General features: G+C 46.7%; 1 protein-coding gene and 1 pseudogene across 6 annotated transcripts in view; both read left to right on the plus strand.

Annotated features, from left to right (window-relative positions):
- The window catches only part of LOC148037805 (uncharacterized), a 231,536-nt gene that overhangs the window by 130,441 nt on the left and 79,772 nt on the right, over positions 1-21,323 (plus strand). The window lies entirely within an intron of this gene.
- On the plus strand, positions 11,788-12,571 carry LOC148037806 (uncharacterized; annotated as a pseudogene).

The following is a 21,323-nucleotide window of genomic DNA, read 5'->3' on the forward strand; positions in this document are numbered from 1 at the left end:
TTCCATGCACGGGACGGGCAAAAATGCCTGGGAGAGGATGGTCTTTCTAAGGCCAGCTTCACTACCTACTAGAAGGTGGTGAAGGACCCCCTACTACTAGCCTTTCAGGAGATCTTCAGCTCTGGATGGATCCCAGGGAGTCTATCGGTAGGTCTTATCAGTCTTCTCCCCAAAGGGGGAGATTGGTTGGAGCTATCCTAGTGGAGACCGATCACCCTGTTGTCAGTAGCCTATAAGGCACTAGCTAAGATGATCGGTAGGCGACTCCGCCCCTTGCTGCCAGACATCATTCATGGCACACGGATAGGTTTTGTCCAGGATAGGAGCATCCTTGACAACGTCTTTACCTTCTTCAAGGCGACTGAGTGGGCCTAGCACAATGGTCAGGGATTGGCTGTACTTCTCCTGCACTTTGAGAAAGCCTACGCGACAGGGTTGACTAGGACTTCTTAGAGGGCAGCATGGTGAGGTTGGGCCTCCCCTAGGCATGGATCCGCGGGGTCTGTGCACTACAGATCGGCTACTAGCAGGGTTCTCATAGGTGGCAGGAGGATGGAGGAGTTTTGGCTGGAGAGATGGGTTCGTTAGGGCTGTCCTATGGCCTCATACCTGTTCCTACTCTTTGCAGAGGCGATGTCCTACTTCCTCTGGTCACGTGTGATTGGGCTATGTGGCCTTCGACTTCCCGTGAGGGAGGAGATGGAGCTGTTAGATTCATAGTATGCAGATGATAATGCACTATATATAGAGGACAATGAGCTAATGTTGGAGAGAGTGAGACTAGTTCTGGAGGTGTTTTGCACTACAATGGGGGCAAATATCAAGTGGCAAAAGTTGGTTGGTTCTCTTACGGATCCGAACTCTAGCACAGAGTGGGGCATCCACTTGGTATTCAGATGGGTGTGTAGAGGGCAGACCGTCCAATACCTTGGGTTTCAGGTGGGACTTGACATCACTCCTGCCCAGTATTTTCTTCTTGTACTCCGCTCTATCAGGCGGAAGCTGACCAACTAGAGTACTACCTGCCTTTCCTTAGAAGGCCGAGCCCTGGTGATCAACCAGATCCTCCTAGCGACGGCATGGTACATCGCCTCATGCTAGTGTTTCTCCCCTTCTTGTGTAGCTCAGCTTCGCCACCTAGTGTGGAATTTTCTCTGGCCCGATTCAGACGGTTCGAAGGATTCTTGGGCCAAGGTGGCATGGGCAACCATCATGCGGCATCGGTTTGAGGGAGGGCTTGGGATCATAGACCTAGAGTTTCAGAGCATGGCCCTTTTGGGCAAGTTAGTAGTCTGCGAGCTCGCGCCGCCATGAGGGTAGACCTGGAAGGTCCTACTTCAGGAGGGTCTCCAGGAGTGCAGACCGAGGCTTGGTGGTGATTGGAGGCCATCCTTGAGATGGATCCTCATGGTGGCTCAAATCACATCCCTTAGGTCCTCCTTTCTCCATAGCCTACTTCGTGTGTGGCAGAGCCTCCGTAAGGCCTTGATATAGTCGGACCTTAGGGGAAGACCTGGCATCGGGACCCTTACGCAATAGCTTTTGGAAACTCCAAAACACTGCCTTTGGTCGTGCGAGGTGGCACAACTTGTATGGAAAGGTGCATGCTGCATTTTTTGCCGTCTGCCACCCAGCATTGGATGTATCTCGTGGGGAGCTTTCTACTAGCAGGCAGTTAGCTAGGGCCGTTACCTTCTGTACGAGGCCCGAATGCAGGACACGATCTTCATCATTGAGGCTAGGTCTTACGCAGTGGTCGGCCTGGAAGCTTTATCCAACCGCCAAGTAGTGGAGCCCACAGCAGACCGCTCTGAGGTATGGGAGATCGTACGGAGTCTTATTGGATGGTACATCTAGAAGGCATGCTGCTAGGTGGTTTTTGGCAAGGAGAGTCTTTCAGTACAAGCGACTTTGGCAGAGCTCTCGACCTCCATCATCCACTCCCTCTGTGGCTGGTGGGACCAGGTGTAGGGCGAGTCTCGAGCTCATCAGGAGCTCTGTTCTCATTTCTTGCGCACTTGGGGCAGCCAATATACCAAATCTTCATGATGCAAGCAAGCATCCCCAGATGGCGATACACTCCCCCTTCCATGGCTTCTTGCTTCCATCTCCCCCACATCGCGGCCTTGAGAGGCTTGTATACTTGATATATCTTGAGACTCTGCATCAACTCCAACTAGTTTGTTGAGCATGAGCACTTCGTTGTATTCAGGTTTTTTTTAAAGTAATATAATTAGCCACACTTTATTTGCAAAAAAAAGGGAGCAGCAAGGTCCATCTACTAGCACCACTAGATGGACCAAACCATGCTTTCTTCCTTCAGACCTCTCATTCAAGAGATTGGACGATGACACAGATAGAGGAGAAGGTGAAGAGTCAGGTGGCAGACCACATCTCCCAATGGATGGGAGAAGGAGGACTAGTGCTCTTCTCCCAACAATGGCCAGGTTGCATGATGGACATTAACTAGTGGGTTGGGGCCAAGGTTCCACATATGAGTATTATCTTTCGAGCCCCTCCGCAGTGGAGAGCTCTGATGGATGTGATCGAGCCTCACCGCTTGTGTACGGGACCACGATACGATTGTGGCAAGGAGGGTTCTATGGATCAGATTGGATATTGGGAACTCGTGCCTTAGAGTTCTCAATGTCTATGCCTCTACTGAGGTTAGGGCATGCAGCAGGTTCTAGGTGGAGATCACAGTAGGACTCCCAGAGGCGGACTCCTGGATTGTTGGAGGAGACTTCAACAACCTAGAGGCCTTAGCGGACTAGCAAGGCAGAGGCAAAAACTACCAGGGCATGGCTAGGGAGAAGCAAGAGGCATGGGAGGTCCTCCTATTGGTAGTAGGAGTATATGATGCTTGGAGAGACCTAGCTTTCCACAAGAGGGAGAGGTCGTTGGACTTCTCTTGGGGATATATGCCGTTAGGCGGAGTTTTACTGTGAGCAACTGGATAGGTTTTATGTGGGAGAGTGGAGATGCTTACGAAGGCCAAGTAGGGCAGTTGACTGCCACTACTTTGTCTGATCATTGCCCAGTTCTCCTAACACTTGATACCCCAGCCTTTGCCCTAGACACATGATCCTGTTGGATCCCTTGTTTAAATATGCGGGATCTAGAGCATAGCAGATACGGAAGCTATGGAGGTTGAAAGATGAAGAAGAAACTCATGAAGACATTGACCTTGACAAAGACAAATTGTCACACAAATGAATTAGGTTCCAAGATTGAGACTTGGACTCATAAACACAATCTTGTGTATTGACAGAGATAAGACACTTTATTGGAAAGAAAAGAGTACTATCATTGCATTAGAAAAAAAGTGCAAGTACAATGCTATATAGGAATTGAGTGGTGGCACTTTCTCCTACTATGCATATGGGATTCTGGTTCTAAGTCTTCACTGCTCCTTACAAAGGGACTGAAGTAGGTGTGGTTGCAAATATCTCAACACCCCTCCTCAATCACAACCAGAAGTACAAAGCGTATAGAGGTTTTAGTGAAAGCAACACCTGCAAAGTATGGGCACACCATAAACATGGAAAAACACGAGAGGCTGTCGCAGAAAAAGGCCGAGTGTAGGTACCACAAACATGATGGTCATCCAGAGGCTGTAGCAGGGGCCTCACAAAGTGTACAGAGGCTTTAGTACAAGGCTTATTTGAGGAGTTTATAAGTTTATGTTTGAAGTACTAGGGCTAGGAAATACAAAGCTAAAAAAGTCTATCTGAATAGAAGAAGTGATGAGGCTTCCTTCTCCTAGTGGTCTTCTTCTCCTTCTCCTGGTGGTCTTCTTCTTCTTCTTCTTCCTTTTCTCTGTTTTCTTCTTCTTCTTTGATTGCAACTAGATAGGCCTTTTGGGACCTCTTTTTGGCATGGCAAATATTCTCAGTGTCTGGTCCTTTTGCAAAAGTCAAAGAAGAGCTGATCCGTCTTGCCTTTGTGTCTATTGCCAACATATAATGCATGTTCATCTCTAGAGGTGCTTGGTTCTTTCTTAGTTTTTAGCTTCTTTTCCTCCTCTAACAGTTGCCTGGATATCAGCAAGTTCAGGATTTGGCATGTTGATTAAAGTTGTTGATACATTATTATATTCAGGAGGTAAACTCTTAAGTAGAATAGTGATGCAAACATCTTCTTCCATTATAATGTTGATTCCTACAAGTTGAGTTAGAAGTCCTTCCATGTAATTTAGATGTGTGGCAAGTGATGTGCTGGACTTCATTTCAAGCCTAAAAAACTCAATCAAAAGACCATACTTTGATGATTTTGACTGTGCACCAAACAAGGTGTTAAGTCTCTTCCATGTATCCTGTGAAGTCTCACAGTTATCAATATGGTTGATATAGCTATCGTCTAGCTCGAGTTTGATAATGACTTGGGCCTTATCATCGTTCTTTTGCCAAGTGACAGCAAGGTCTGCATCACGAGGCTTCTTTTCTTTTCCAGTAGTAATGGCCCAGAGACCCATCTTCATCAGGATGAGTTTGATGCGGGTTTGCCAGGTATGAAACCCGACTCCTTTGAAGCAAGCAGTTGGAGAGTCTTTGCCCATGTTAGACTCACAGAAATAGTAGCAAATTAACTTCAGAATTATCAGATTTGAGCAGCATAAGAGTTGGTTGAGATGTGTCAAAAAACACAATTGCTAAGAGCACTAAATGAGTGTCAATGGACACTATGTTTCTTCCTTGTCTTCCAAATCTGCAAAATCCTTCAAGTTCTTTCAAATCCAAATCTTCCCCTTCTTGATTTGATGCTGGTACCTTCAAATCTGAGTGATAGGACCTTCAGTTTGTTGGAATCAGGAGTAGATGAAGTAAAAAAGAAGCTTCAGTAAAAGTAAGCTATGGCAGATTAGGGTTTTCAGAAACAGGCGACTGGTATTTTGCTTTGTATGATCAGCACAAAAGGAATTATCATGGGCCCTTGTAGGTGATAGAAGCCTACTATGTGGGCTATCATTGCCCTATGGTAATGGCTGGGATTGCGCCCTATAGAGCACGTAGCAGCAGCACAACCTGATCAGGTGCAGTTTGGAACAGCGTGACGAATCTTCAGCAATGCTGAAGCATAGAACGGCCAATGTTGCAGCATGATGTGCCATAGAGAAGCACCTGATGTTGAGGAAGATTTCCCTGGAAGACATCATGATGAATGGTGGCCTGTAGTGTGAGATACATAAGCTCCAAGATGCCTAGGTACTGCCTGGCTATGGAGGCCATAGAACAAAACCTGAGAAAATTGACAATGCTAAGTAGTGGATGGGGCAATGTCAAGTTCTGCGATGACAGAGAAGCATCAGTAGCAGGGGAACACTTCTCCAAAAGGAAGCTCGGTAAGATTTGACCTATGGAGTGAGATATAAGAGCTTCAAGCTGACAGGGTGCAGTTGGCTATGGCTGCCATGGAAGCTTAAGTGAAGGTAGAGTTGAGAGTTAAAGTCATGAACTTAGGCTGAGCTAGGAAACGATAAAGAAGGACCAAGAGAGATTGTGCCATGCCCGATTGGGCTCTGATACCATGTTAAAATATGCGGGATCTAGAGCATAGCAGATTTGGAAGCTATGGAGGCTAAAAGAGGAAGAAGAAACTCATGAAGACATTGACCTTGACAAAGACAAATTGTCACACAAGTGAGTTAGGTTCCAAGATTGAGACTTGGACTCATAAACATAATCTTATGTATTGACAGTAACAAGACACTTTACTCGAAAGAAAAGAGTACTATCATTGCATTAGAAAAAGAGTGCAAGTACAATGCTTTATAGGAATTGAGTGGTGGCACTTTCTCCTACTGTGCATATGGGATTTTGGTCCTGAGCCCTCACTGCTCCTTACAAAGGGACTGAAGTAGGTGTGATTGCAAATATCTCAACATCCTTGACTCGATCTACAGGAGGGAGGAGGTGAAGAGACAGATTGAGCAGATTTGGACCAAGGAGTGGGGCAAGAGGGACCGGATTGCAGAGGAGATTGCAGAGGTCCTAGCCGAGTCGAGTAGTATTTGCTAGGAGACAACCCTACAAGCCAGGCAACAAAGCTGGGAGGAGGAGAGAGCACTCTGGTGGGACATAGTAGCCGTGTAGAGACTACTACAGGAGGCACCAGGGGATCCCATCCTCCATGCACAGGAGGTACGTGCACAAGCAGTGTCGCTAGCCTAGAGGACAGGCGCTCGGGGTTTTCATTCCACACCTCAGCAACCTTTTCGGCGCGGAAGGGGGACATGATGTGCAGGGAGTTTTTCCAGGTCCATCAGCCCTGCACCTCAGGAGAGCAGATACGCAGCCTTCGGGATAAATATGGAAGGATTTGCTCTAGCCTAGATGAAGTGATGGAGATTTCCACTGACTACTACAGATGCGTTTCCCAGCAGGAGATAGCCTCAGTCAGAGGACAACGATGTAGACAGCAAGTCTCCAATCACATCCAGTCCCTCGTCACAGAGGAGATGGGGCGCTCCCGCCTAGACCCCTTCATAGAGAAGGAACTAGAGGAGGCTTTCCACGAACAAGAGAGGCAGAAATGCCCAAGAGAGAGGATGGCCTTTCTAAGGCCTTCTTCACTACCTATTGGGTGGTGGTGAAGGACCCCCTACTGCTGGCCTTCCAGGAGATTTTCAGCTCATGACGGATGCTAGGGAGTCTATCAATATGTCGTATCAGTATCCTCCTCAAAGGGGGAGACCGGTTGGAGCTATCCTAGTGGAGACTGATCACCGTGTTGTCAGTGGCCTATAAGGCACTGGCCAAGATGATTGGTAGGCGACTCTGCCGTGTGCTTCCGGACATCATTCACGACACACAGACAGGTTTTGTCCAGGATAGGAACATCGTAGACAGTGTCTTCACCTTCTCTGAGGCGACAAAGTGGGCCTAGCATAGTGGTTAGAGGGATTTGCGGTACTACTCATGGATTTCGAGAAAGCCTATGATAGGGTTGACTGGAACTGTTTAGAGGGCACCATAGTGAGGTTGGGCTTCGCCCAAACATCAATCCGCGGGGTCCCCGCACTTTACAGATCGGCGGCTAGAAGGGTTCTCATAGATGGCAGGCTAGGGGAGGAGTTTCGGCTGGGGAGTTTAGTGCAGTAGGGCTACCCTTTGGCCACGTATCTATTCCTACTTTTTGCAGAGGCGATGTCTCACTTCCTCAGGTCACATGTGAGTGACTTACAAGGCCTCTGACTTCCAGTGAGATATGAGACCGAGCTATTAGGCTCAAACTATGCAGATGATACAACACTCTACATAGAGGATGGTGAGTTGATGCTGGAGAGAGTGAGACTAGCTCTCGAGGTGTTTTGCACTGCAGCAGGAGTGAAAATTAACTGGCCAAAGTCGGTTGGTTTCCTTACGGACCCGGACTCTAGCACAGAGTGGGGTGTCCACTTGGGATTTAGATGGGTATGTAGAGGGCACCAGACCATATGTTACCTAGGGTTCCAAGTGGGACTCTACATCACTCCTGCCCAGCAATTTCTTCTAGTCCTCGACTCTATTCAGTGGAAGTTGACCTACTGAAGTACTACTCGCCTTTCCCTAGCAGGCCGAGCCCTGGTGGTTAACCAGAACCTCCTAGCGACGACTTGGTACATCGCCTTGTATTAGTGTTTTTCCTCGTCTTGTGTAGTTCAGCTTCGCCGCCTAGTGTGGAATTTTCTCTGGGTCAGGTCAGATGGTTCCAGGGACTCCTGAGCCAAGGTGGCATGGGTGACCATCATCCGGTATCGATTAGAGGGAGGGCTTGGAATCAGACTCAGAGTATTAGAGTTTGGCCCTTTTGGGCAAGCTAGTAGTCTGCAGTCTCACACTAGGAGGGCACACATGGAAGGTCCTATTGCAGGAGGGTCTCCAAGAGTGTAGACGGAGGCTTGGCAGTGATTGAAGGCTATCCTTGAGATGAATCTTCATGACGGCCCAGATCACGCCCCCTAGATCCTCCTTCCTTCGTAGCCTACTTCGTATGTGGCAAGGCCTTTGTAAGGCCCTAATTCAAAGACCTCTAGATTGCCAGGAGGAGATAGACCACCAGTCAGTGATTTGGAACCCCCAGGTCACAGATCGGGATAGGGTATAGATTGGCGAGCGCCCCCACATCCAGTGGGCTTTTTGGGAGGCCGGCCCGGCTCGTACCATTAGGACATGGTAGGAGGTGTTGTAGCGGGCATCAAGTTGCTAGAGAGGAGTCGAGTTGAGGAGAAGGGAGATCGACTCAATGATATCTCAAGAGTGGCTTGATCCCCCGATACGAGAGCCGATAGAGCCTGGTGAGGTATGGGCCACTAGGTTTTCATCAATAGGTATCCCCCTAGAGGTGGTAGGTAGAGTGGGTGGTGCCCCACATGGGACTTTCTCCACCCTGCACAGGAGGGGGGCATCTGGTTTTTGATAGAGGGTAGCAGGATGTGGGGATAGTTGTCCTTCCGTGGAGGAGGATTCGAGTGCTTATGTGTTCTAGGAGGAGTTTCGGGAGTGGGGCCTTTGGATATACAAGAGGAGGCCACTTGATGAGTTGGAGTGGGACGTTGGAGAGCGGCTTTGGCCGGCCATTGCGGTCGCCAAGAAGCCACCGAGGTTCCTAGAGTACACAGCTAGGATTGGCAGACACGTATTGATGTAGGAGGACATGGACTGAGCACCTTCGCATAGTAGGTACTGGGCGGAGCACAACACGGATGCTTTCCGACGGACTTTCTAGTACCGCCTATGGGACAGCTGGAGGTCGAGGAGGGTATCATATTTCTTATGGGTGTTGGCACATGGAGGCCTAGCGGTGGGGAGTTAGTTAGCCTAGATATTGAAGGATGGAGGTTGTAAAGGTTGCACACAGCAGTTTTTGGAAACTCCAAAGCATTGCCTTTGGTCGTGTGAGGCGGCACAGCTCGTGTGAAGAGGAGTATGCCGCATTCTCCGTCGTATAGCACCCAGCCTTGGATGTATCTCATGGGGAGATTTCTACTGGCAGGCAATCAGCTAGGGCCATCAGCTTTTGTATGAGGCTGGGATGTAGGACACGAGCTTCATCATTGAGGCTGGGTCATGCGCAGTGGTCAGCTTGGAGGCTCTACCCAATTGCCAGGTACTGAAGCCCACAACAGACCGCTCCGAGGTATGGGAGATTGTAGGGAGTCTTACTGGATGGCACATCTGGGGGAAGTGATGTTAGGAGGTTTTTGGCGGGGGGAGACTTTTAGTAGAGGCGACTTTGGTAGAGCTCTGGACCTCCATCATCCACTCCCTTTGTAGCCGATGGGAACAGGTGCAGGGCGAGTGTCGAGCTCGTCAAGAGCTCCGTTTTCACTTCATGCGCCCTTGGGGCGGCCAGGACATGTTCTTCATGATGCAGGCAGGCAGCCCTAGATGCGGATACACCCCCCGGCCCATGGCTTCTTGCCCCCATTCCCCCCAGACCACCTTGAGAGGCTTGTACACATGATTTATTTATGACCTTGCACCAGCTCCAGCTAGTCTAGCTAGTCTGTCAAGCATGAGCATTCCGTTGTAATCAGTCCTTTCGAGTAATATAATCAGCCACATTTTACTTGCAAAAAATCTCTCTCTCTCTCCAAGGGCCTTGATTGAGGAGGGACGATCACAGAGGCCATATATTCACGCTAAGGGCCTTGATTGAGGAGGGACAATCACGGAGGCAAAGAATCTACTTTTGTTTTGTGGACCTCCACAAAGCCTTTGATATTGTGCCACATGCAAGACTCATGCAAAAGTTGCGAGCCATTGGGGTCTTTAGAGGATATGCAATGGTGTATTTATGCATTGTATGAAACTGTGACAGGGAGAGTATGAGTGCCTGGAGGCACAACAGACTCAGTCTCTAGTATGTTGAGCATAAAGCAAGGCTGTCCCCTCTCTCCTTTGATGGGGTGGTATGGGAGCTAGCTTGGCTGGGGTACTGATACCAATTTTGTTATATGTTGATGATATGTTGCTTATCTCAAATTCACCAGAGGGACTACAATGGCATCTAGATGCATTGCATGTGTTCTATGAAGATAAAGGTCTCAAGGTTAATCTTGGAAAGACTAAAATCATAGTCTTTAACACCTCAGCAGCTTGGATGACACGCTCAGAGCATCACTTAATGTATGACGGCTAGCTTGCGGAAATGGTTAGACAATATGTATACCTCGGGGTCACTTTAAAGGGGCCACAATTTTCATGGAAAGAGACTTCAGAGGCTAGGCTTGCATGGGCATATGCAGCTTTGGGTACTCTAGAGCGGCAGTGTGCACACAAAGTTTCAAGAGCCTCGTACCAAATTGTGGCTTTTTGACACTTTAGTTATTTGGGGCCCAAACCTTTATCATACTAGACAGATGCCACTTATGGACTGTGATGGATGGGAAGCACAACATTATGATGGTTGGGAATGCATGGAAAGACCGCTGGTCATGATGATAGCATGTATAATAAGGGTAAGAGCCTCAGTACCACAGGAGATCATCCGGGCAGAATTAGGCGTTGTACCCACAGTAGTTGAGGCATTATTCCAAGCAATTGCTTTCCTCCAGAGGATCTAGCAGCTCCCTAAGACCGATATCCTAGACTAGTGCTGGAGTCTTCAAGACAGCTTACAGCAGAGGGAGATTATGCACATATGAGGTGGCTGAATTTAAATGGCATGAGTACAGATAGACTACCACCGTTTGATTACAGCCTCAACTAGCCTACTTTGAGCCTCAGTCATGCAGAGCTAAATAGTGTGATCAAGGCAAACATCACTAAAGTGGAGACAGAAAGGACTTGGACCAAGCCCCCTTTCCCATTAGGCAGGAAAACGGCGCAATACCAATGTCACTTCTTGCAGCTTTCTCATGACGGTTTCATAGTGAGGCCTAGATACATGAATGCTCAACTTTCCTACGGACTCTGAGTTGCTATTGGTTAGATCCGCACCTCATCACATCAAGTGATGATTGAGACAGGTCAATGGAGCCATATTGTAGCCAATGAGAGGATGTGTCAGCTTTGTGGATGGGAGCCAGAGATGGAGGAGCACTACATTTGTAGATGCACTATTTACTATGATATCCGAGACCGCTAACATTGGCTCTTTAAGGAGGGCTTTGGACCACTAAGACGGGTGATGGACTATGAGGACCAAAGATGTTTGGGCCTTTTCTTGCTGGAGCTCCAACAATGTAGAGAGCATTATTGTTATGGGATAAGAGGCAACCCCAACATCATCCACCCCTCCAAAGAGCAGTTGCAGACTACTTCAACGTAGCTGAACCCCCACCTGCGACCCTCCCAGACACTACATCTCCTACTGATAGGCGTTTCCAAGATACGGCATTAGGAGGCATCACAGTTGACAGAGCTACAACGCTATGCAGAGCACGACGCCCTAGAGTACCTACTTGACAACATAGGCATGTCCATATGTGCCGCATTCGCATCACGATTGCTCGTTATAGAGGCAGATTGGCACGGTGACTCAGTCAGAGATAGCTTGCAGAGTCTTGGTGGATTCCATAGACTGGAGGGGAGATACCCTACACTCGATCTTTTTAAACTTTAGTTTTTTTCCAATGTTTTCAGTTTTCATCCTTCTCATTCCAATATACCATGTAAACTTAGTACTTACACATAAATTCTATCTCTTCTTATCTAATGAGAGATGATGATACCAATTGTATTGGTTATGGTCTCATAGGCCACTCTGGCCTTTTAGAGACATTAATAGATCTCTCTCTCTCTCTCTCTCTCTGTGCACACCTAAGAAAACAGGTCAGAACAGACGATTTCCTTGGATGGTAAAATGGCCGGTGTGGATACCAAGCTGGACAATCTTGAGAAGGTGCTGAAGATGCCGGTTTCCAACACAAAGGAGACCTTGGACAATAGTATAAATCAAGTACAGTGCAGCCTATTAGATAAAATTGCCAAGCTTGAAGGTGAAGCAGAAGGATGGAGGAGTGAAAAGGTGACCATGCTGATGGAAGTCCAGCATCTTAAAGAAGAGATTGTTGCATTGAAATGTAATGGTCAGGAGGAAGGGGGAATTCAAGAGGATATCATCACTGCAATTAAAGAGGAAATCCGGAAAGCAACGGACCTCAAGCTTGAAGCCACACAAGAAGCATGGGTCAAGGTTGTGAAGAACATCAAAAAGGAAGTGGAGGAGGAGCATCATAAGAAGAGGTGCACATCATTAATACTACTGTTGAAGAAGAGAAAATGAGGCAAGCAAGAAGACTTAATGTGAGGGTGAATGGTATCGCCGAAACAAAGGGCTCAACACCTGAAGATGATGGTAAGGAGCTATGCATATGCTTGGGGTACAAAGAGGAGGATCCACTACCCTTTACCAAAGCATAGAGACTTGGAAAGAAGCTCCAAGTCGAGATAGCAAACAGGGCATTTATGATGAAAAAGACCATACTGCATGGACTCATGGGGGATCCCATCTACTTAGATGATGAGTTGACCAAAATGCAGGTAGAACATAGACGTACGTGTATGCCAAAAATAGTCCAAGCTAGAAAGGAAAAGCAGTATACAAAGATTGCCGTGTCATCATTGATGGCAAGGTCATTGAATAGGGATACATGGTCTGTGGGCCTGTGGGCCTGTGGGCCTGTGGGACAGATGCCTTAAAGATACAAATGATAGTCTGGCACTGTAATGGGTCACTTTGGACACATCCAAGGAGGATGGAGGAGGTGATGACAAATCATGACCTAATTATGATTACAAAGACACAGGAGAACCCCAAAGAGGGGTATGTGTGGGAGTCCACATATAGGAGCTGTACAAGACATTAGGGTACCACTCAAGGATCAGGAGTAGTAGCAGTGTTGATTAGACAGACATCATGGCCCAAGATCCAGAAGCATGATACATGTGGGTCAAAGTGGAGGTATCATAGGATTGAATGCTATATATTGCTCTCTTTTACTTCCCCCCCGATAGGATCGGGATATGCAGCAAGAAGTCCCTATAGCAAGAGAGAGAGGGAGATGGAGGAGCAAATGGAGCGTCTCCCTTTATAGATCTATCAAGTGAGATACTACACTACTCCAAGCTAGGTGAGATCTTAGTGGGGGATTTTATGTTAGGACATAGAGCAAGCAATGTGACACATGACTTTGAGGATCCAGAACAACTGCAGGTATTGGATGTAGAGGTAGGCATAGACAAAGTATCAGCTGACACCGGAGGAGACAACAATAGATCTAGTATATACTAGAGCTAGGGACATGACATCATCTCATTATCTACAACAGGATGAAGACGTGGCCTGGTTCTGGAGCACTCACCTGCTTCTAGCCCACCAAGTCCGACATAGTAGAATATGTGCTAGGCTCTATTTGGGATAGCGGAGTTAGTCAAATCATTCACCATACCCCCTTGTCCGATTGGAGTAGACCACACCTACCTCTCTTGCACACTATCCTCCCCATTTACACAAGCTCCAACTGCCACCTCTATACATCCTCATGCTTTCTACTTCACGCATGAGCTATTCAACATCTACAACCACCATGTATATGCCGGGCTTTCATAGCTCAAGCATAACACTCTTGTAGGGATGCTCACCTTTCAGCTCACCTCCATTCTACATTCAGCCACCCTTCAAAGGTTCCCACACTCAAGCTGCACAAGTGGCTTTGCATGACACAGGACTATGCCCTAGAATCAATGGTATGATGATGAGTGCAAGGAGCTACACAGACATCTCTAGACTGAGAGGGGATAAGAGTTTAGGACTTATTACCAAGTAGGAGGTGACTATGTAGATGAGGAGTTTGACTGTGCAAGAGATGAGTATATGAGGAGACATAGTATTAGGACCTATACCACTTATTTATGAGCAAAGACGCAGCCACAGCTTGTTGCAGATTGAGGGAGCCACAATGGCCCACACCTATTAGTGAGCCAAAGATACGCTATAAGATCTAATGCATTAGCCCTGCCGGATGGACCATACAGGTGTATAGGGTGGATTTCAACAAAGCTTTTGATACAATTCCATGGGATTGACTATTGCGAAGGCTACAAACGCTAGAGATCCCATTAAATATAATTTGGGGTATCTATACACTATATGAGAGGGTGACTAGTCAGGTGAGATGCCTAGGAGATGAGGTCCCTAGTACTATGGGAGTGAAACAAGGATGTCCTCTTTCCCCCATGCTTTTGGGACTCTACATTGATGAGATAGAGAGCCATATCATACAAGGAGGAGACGGAGTGAGTATAGCATGTACTTCAGTCTCCATTCTACTTTATGTTGATGATATTGTTTTGGTCTTTGGTTCACAAGAAGGTCTGCAACAACATCTACATGTCCTTTGGGATTCCCGCACACAGTGATAGTGAGTCTTGGAAATACCAAGATTCTGATCTTCAACACATCAGCCTCTATGAGGAGGTGGTGAGTCTCCACCCCAAGAGAGGGACATGTGGAGATGGCAAACTCATATGTTTACTTGGGGGTCACCTTTACTACATCGGCAGGGAGGTCCACCATGGTGTAGGTGCCCAAGGATCGACTCACATGAGAATATGCTGCTTTGGCCATCTTGGAGCGACAATGTTACCTGGCACATTTCTAGGAGCCCTGCACACAGAGATGGCTATTTGATACACTAGTCGCATGGGCCATGATGTATGGCGCACCAATTTGGATTTGTAGCTTGGCTACTTACTTATGGACACAAATTGAGAGACCATAGGTCATCATACTCTCACAGATGATGTGCAGCAAGACATTAGTACCACATGAGATCATCAAAGCAGAGTTTGCTGCACCCCCCTTGGTGATAGAGGCTCTCTTCCAAACTGTCAGCTTTATCCATAGAGTGTATGTGGGCCTTGCGTCGAGGCCAACCACCCATGAGAGCATTTGGGGCTTCTTAACAGCTAGCTCAAATAGGATGTGAGACCTCATGGTATGCACAAGTCAAGTAGTGGCTTACAAGTTCTAGGATTGACATGTAGTGGCTTACAAGTTCTCGGATTGACATGGACCACCTCCCCTCCTTCCAGTGCAACCCTGACTCCACCTCTCTTACTCGAAGAGGAACCTACTCATGACAAGACCTTTATGAGCTACACATAACACACATAGACCTCACCTCGACAACCCCTCCCTACAAAGATGTTTTACTACAAATACCTTTTTCTGACGACTATAGCAAATGGCTTCATTGTGAGATTTGGATATTTGGATGTATACATACCACACAAGATGCGGATTGCCATTGGCCAACTCAGGGTCTCATCCCATTGGCTTGAGTTCGAAACAGGCAGAGCAGCTCATATCTTCAATGTAGAGCAGATTTGTAGATTGTGTCGGGTGGAGATAGAGAGTGAGGAGCACCATGTATGTAGATGTACAGCAGCCTACAATACGATTCATAGAAAATACCCCACACTTTTCAAGGATGACTTTTCTCTCAGATCTGTCATGCAATCACCAGATCAGTGCCGACTAGGCCAGTTCTCAATCAAGATCTAAAGGATCCATACATCACTATTACAAGATGGCAAGACACATAGGGGAGACATGCACTCACAACTTCTTCCAGACAGTGACGGCATAGAGTACTGGCATATATGACCAGTGCTTGGCAGAGATGGGAGATCAGACCAAATGCCACCCCTATGCCATCCCCTCAAGGATATATTACATATTCTACCTCTTGATCCCCACTAGATGGAGTTAGCAGATCCATAAATTCTCCAACACTCTCTCTAATGTACTCACATTATTATGTATTGTATACCTTTGTAGTTTCTCTTGGCACTGTATATTACCATCACATCACACATCTTACCATCATAGATCACATCTCAGTATGTCACACTTTTATACTTAGTGACGATCATCATTGTACATGGTTATGTCTCATAGGCCAATTTTGGTCTCAATAGACGTCAATATCTTTTCTTTTTTCCATAATGAGTAATTATATTATATCAAATGACTAAGAGTACAAAAGTCACATGACTAAAAAAGTACAAAAGTCATGGCAAAGAAGCAGCAGAAATTGCCTTATGCCAAGGAACCAAGTCCTCCTCCCTAGAAAGAAGATCAATGTGCTAAATGAGATCTAGCTGCCAATGCGAGAGACCCTTCAATCTAGCAATATGTCTTTAAACATCGGAAGCAGCATGAAAAACAAAAGCATTCTGAGTGACCCAACAGTGCCAACAGCCCTGAAATCAGAGAAAAGTAAACACAAGCTTCATATGTGGTTGTGTCAAACTGGGGTATTTGGGCTTGGCAAAGATCCAATCAAAAGGGCATAGCGATGTGCCAACCACAACCCTCCGAATGTTACACAAAAGGGTTCAGATTTTCTAGGCCCAAGGGCATGAAAGAAATTAGTGGTGAGAGAATTTTCCTCTAGGAAGATAGAAAAAGCAATTGCCATTGGAAATGCGGCAATTTGAAATTGCTAAGGCAAGGGGAAGTCCACCAACCATCACGTGCCAAAGGAAGAATTTACATTTATACAAGCTCTTGTTGAACCAACCCTCCATGAAAATCATTTTCCACCAAACCTAAGATTTATGCAAGCCCCAAAGAGTATTGGCCTTAGTAGCCAACCAATGGTGGTCCTTAAATCATAAGGTGATACACTTGATTAGCTGAAGCCTTTTCAAGATTGAATCATCTTGCAAGGTCCCAATCTTGCCATGGACAATTAGAATCAAGGGTAGGGAAGGACTCCCTAGGTTGCAATATCATCAAAATCTAGTCCCACAAATCTTGACATTCTCGAGGGATCCAAAAAAGCCTCCTAGCCATGCGGAAAAACATCAACCCACTGTGACTTATCAAAGTGGCATCAAGAACGGAAGATAAGCCTTGGCATGCCATATAACCAAATTTAGAATGACCCTCTTGTTTTTCATCCTACAAGAGTAACTTTGACACAACCAACGATTCCATCTAAAAAGGATTAGTGATCAAGCAATCCTTTGTAGGATGCACTGCACGTTTTAGAGAACCGTCTTCCATGAGTGTATCACTTGAGTCACCTTACATGAGTGTATCACCTGAGTCACTAGGAAAGAGAAAGATGATGAGAAAGGGACATCAGCATTAAGAACATGGCACTAGGAGCACTAAATACTCATATTACCATGCACCACACCCCGGTCTTCCAAAAAGAAATTGTTAGGGGTAAAGGCGCCTCTACCTAGCCGCCCGTGTATTACTACATTGACAGTACCCGCCACTGCACACTGCAGGTGGCAAGCGCCTATCTCACTGTCACTTTATTCTTTATTCTTCGAGAGACAGTTTGAATAAAGGAAGGACCGGTCACACATTGTGACTGTTGGAGTTCCCATTTGTCTCTCTCTCTCTTCTTGGTCTTTCTCTCCGCTATAGCTCACTTCCAAGAAAGCTTCGATCCTTCTCACCTTTCGACTGGTATCAGAGCAAGGCTTCTCGACTTCCCGAGCTTGGTTCGTGGCATTCTTAGCTTCCATTCAAATATCTACTGCATTGGGTCTCCTTCCCGGCAGCCATAGCCGACCTTGCGGAGCTCCTGTCACTCCCCAGCTCCCGGAGTACCTTCCTGGCTTATTGAGGCACCCTCGGGGCATTGCTACAGAGGTATTGAAGTGTTCTTTCAGTGTTTTTATTTAGTTCTCAGGTTGCAGTCCATCAGGGCAGCCATAGCTCAAACCCTTGGAGCTTGTATCTTGCTCCCTTTGCATTTGGGCACTTGAGGCTTGTTGTATGCCTCCCTGGGCACTCCCTGGAGCCTCTAACCACTACTATTGAGGCCACGTGGATGCACAGTAGCAAAAGTAGAGATCAACAAATTTGCACCATTTTTTTGGCTGATCTGGACAGCATACTACAGCAGCTCACCTACTCCTCAGTGATGGCTATGTCATGCTTCTTCGGGCTTGGCAATGCACTTAGCAATGGTCTCTAGCATGTGTTGAAGCCCCCTTAATCATTGGCATTAGATTTGGGTCTGATCTGTACATTCCCAAGACTATTTACAGCAGTCCTATAGTCATGTTATGCAGAAGTAACATTGACATCTAATGCTATGCTTTCTTGGGCACTTCTACTTAACCGGTTTGGTACGTATTAATGCCCGATTGTTTGGGGGATGCAAGGCACATGTTATTGTTGGGTATTTGACTCATGCCTCACTTACGCCTACGCTCATATGGGAGTGTCGGTGATCAGTAGGACACTGGGGCACTTTTTACTCTCAGTAGGAGAGATTTTTTTCCCCAAACTTATAGTCTTATTGTCGCATGTGCTTATGTGCTTATGTTACACACTTATGGGCACTTAGTGTGTGTCAGGTGTGAACACCCCCTACAACCCTAAGGTTTAAGGGTTGTACTTTGTACTTTCATGTTACACTCTTTCACTCTATTGGATTGGGTGTCGTGCTTCACTCTGTCTCTCTCACTCTCACATTGTCTACTGCACTCTCAGCTGCATTTCGATCCTATCACCATCCTTACATTTGGTATCAGAGCAGTCTGCAGTTTGCAGACTGTAGCCCCCACCGTCTGCGGCCCCCGTCAGTTCTGCAACTCCCGCCAGTTCAATTCTGCCCGAGAGTCGCCAGTCTGCAGTCGACTGTCAGTTGAAGGCACCACCTGTACCTGTGTGCGCCACCTGTCCGAGCAGCGCCTCATCCTCAGCAGCTCGACCTGCAGCTCGTCTACGCGCCAACACCACCTGATCCTGCTCGTCAGCTTCGTCATCTCCACCCGCCTGCCTGTGGCCAACGCTACCCGTCAGGTTGCACCGTTGACATTGCAGCTCCACGTCGTCTACCTGCGACCTGACTGTCCGTCCTGTCCACGCAAAACGCCCGCCCAACTGCCCTATCTGCCTGCGACCTAACTGTCCGCCCTGTCCACATCAGCTGACTACCCTGCTTGCCTGCGACCTGACTGTCCGCCCTCTCCACGTCAGGTAATTTAGAAAATTAAAAAAAAATCATTTTATTCCAGAACAAAGTTCTGGAAGAGGGGGTTCACACGCAGCAGGCACAGCATACAGGCTACATGTGTGGGACAAATTGGATGCAAATTTCTAGGCACATTCATCAGAAATTTTGGGGCTTTTATGTATTTTGAGGACATTTGCATATGAACTGCACTTACAGTCACAGAAAGATTGTTTTGAACACATTTGAGGCAGAAATTTTGGGGATTCTTGATATTACAGTGTTGCTAAGCACTGTTTGCACCTTGGGAAGCGTGCATTAAAGACAATTTTTGACAGAGTACACCCTTGCACATTAATTGCAGAAGTGTGCTTGCTACAATTTCTGGAAATTTGCAGATTTCCAATCCTTACTGCTTTGACATTGCTCATTTGTCTTTGGAAATTTGTCATCAAGGCAAATCAAGGAGGTGATGTATTTATGTATGTATCCAAGGAAGACAAATTGGACGGAAACAATTATTTGCTATGGTCATTCATGATGAAGAATGTATTAGTGGCCAAGAATTTATGGGATTATGTCACTGGAGAGGAAACTCGACCGGGAGTTGTAGCTCCCGTTACTCCTCCTCAAGGGGCACGTGGACAACGGGGACCTCAGCCCGCTCCACCTCAGCCACTTCCTCCAAGAACTGCAGCTCAAAAAGCTTGGGATACACGTGATGCACAGGCCTTGCCGCTAATTGCTTTGGCAGTTCAGCGGTCCATCATCCCTCACATTCGTTCAGCATCTTCTTCACGAGATGCATGGCTGACTTTGGAGCATATGTTTGCAGAAAAGAATGAGACTCGGATCTCTTTCTTGAAGAAAGAGTTAGAGACTTTGAAGATGAATGAGGATGATTCTATGCAGGATCACTTGAATAAGATTCAGGACTTGCGGGAGCAGCTCATGAATGTAGATGAGTACTTTTCGGATGCACAGTTGATATCCACCACCTTGAATTCCTTAACTCCTTCGTACTTGTCTTTTCATACTGCATTGAACCTCACCATGAGGATTGCTGAGCACCCACTCACTTTTATTCAGCTGGTTAGTTTGCTTCTAGAGGAGGAGCAAACAAGGAAAAATAGTGGTGTGGATGCTATAGTCTCTAAGCAGGCTTTTGTGGCACGACAGAAAGGCAAAAACAACAAGGTGAAAAATGCTCCACAGAGTTTTGGCACTTCGGGCACATCACAGAATCAGACACAAGGGGGGACGCAAGCTAAAAAGGGAAAATGTCATTATTGTAAGAAGCTAGGCCACTATATCACTGAGTGCAGGAAGCGCATTGCCAAAGAGAAGGAGTCAGGAATGTCTGTTTCTACTACTCCTTCCACTGCTAGTGAGTCCGCGTCCTTTGTCTGGATAGGGACTATTGTTTTTACACTTGCAGTTATGACATCTCTTGGGCCGATAGAGCACTTAGCTCTACAGAGGATGCTAACACTTGGTTCTTTGACAATGGTGCTTCTCGACATATTACATCTCGCAGAGATCTGTTTGCTTCAGTTAGTGCACCTCCCATTGGAAAATCTGTACAGTGTGCCAATAATGCATCATACCCTGTTCGTGGTATTGGGGAGATTCAGCTCACAGCCATTGATGGCTCTATTCTCCGCCTGCAGGATGCTTTGTTTGTGCCTGGAATTAAGAAGAATTTGCTTTCTATTTCTTCTTTGGCACGTTGTGGTTTGCAGGTCACATTTGATGATGACCGTTGCATGGTTAGAGATAAAGAATGCATGACTTTGGTCTTGACAGGATCTTTGTGTCATGGTTTATATGAGTTGGATGCTCTTTCAGTAGATCAGTCGACATACTTAACATCCACTCTTACTCCTGCTATGATACAGGCGGAGTTATGGCATGCTCGTTTGGGGCATGTAAACTTTGGCAGCTTGATGCTTTTACAGCCTACTCAGATATTGGATGGCTTACCTCTCTTGGAGAGACCTCCTGAGCACTTATGCGAGGGATGCATTTTGGGGGAAATGCATCATTTCTCATTTCCTCGTGATGTTGCTTTCAGAGCAACAACCAGATTGCAGTTGGTGCATTCAGATGTTTGTGGGCCTATGCAAACAATGTCATTGGGCGGTTGTTACTATTTTGTGGCATTCATTGATGACTTTACACGTTTTTGCTGGGTCTACTGTTTGAAAAAGAAGTCAGAAGTGTACGATGCATTTTTGGCTTTCAGTGCACTTGTTGAAAATCAATCTGGATGCAAAATTAAGACTCTCCGTTCAGACCGAGGGGGGGAATACATGTCCTCTATGCTGAATTCCAAGCAGATGGATCCATTGATAAATACAAGGCACGGCTTGTAGCTAAAGGCTACGCACATAAAAAGGGCATTGAC

This window comes from Lygodium microphyllum, chromosome 4 (genome assembly GCF_053477565.2).
Source record: "Lygodium microphyllum isolate KBCC chromosome 4, Lygodium_microphyllum_v1.1.10, whole genome shotgun sequence".
Classification (NCBI taxonomy): Eukaryota; Viridiplantae; Streptophyta; class Polypodiopsida; order Schizaeales; family Lygodiaceae; genus Lygodium; species Lygodium microphyllum.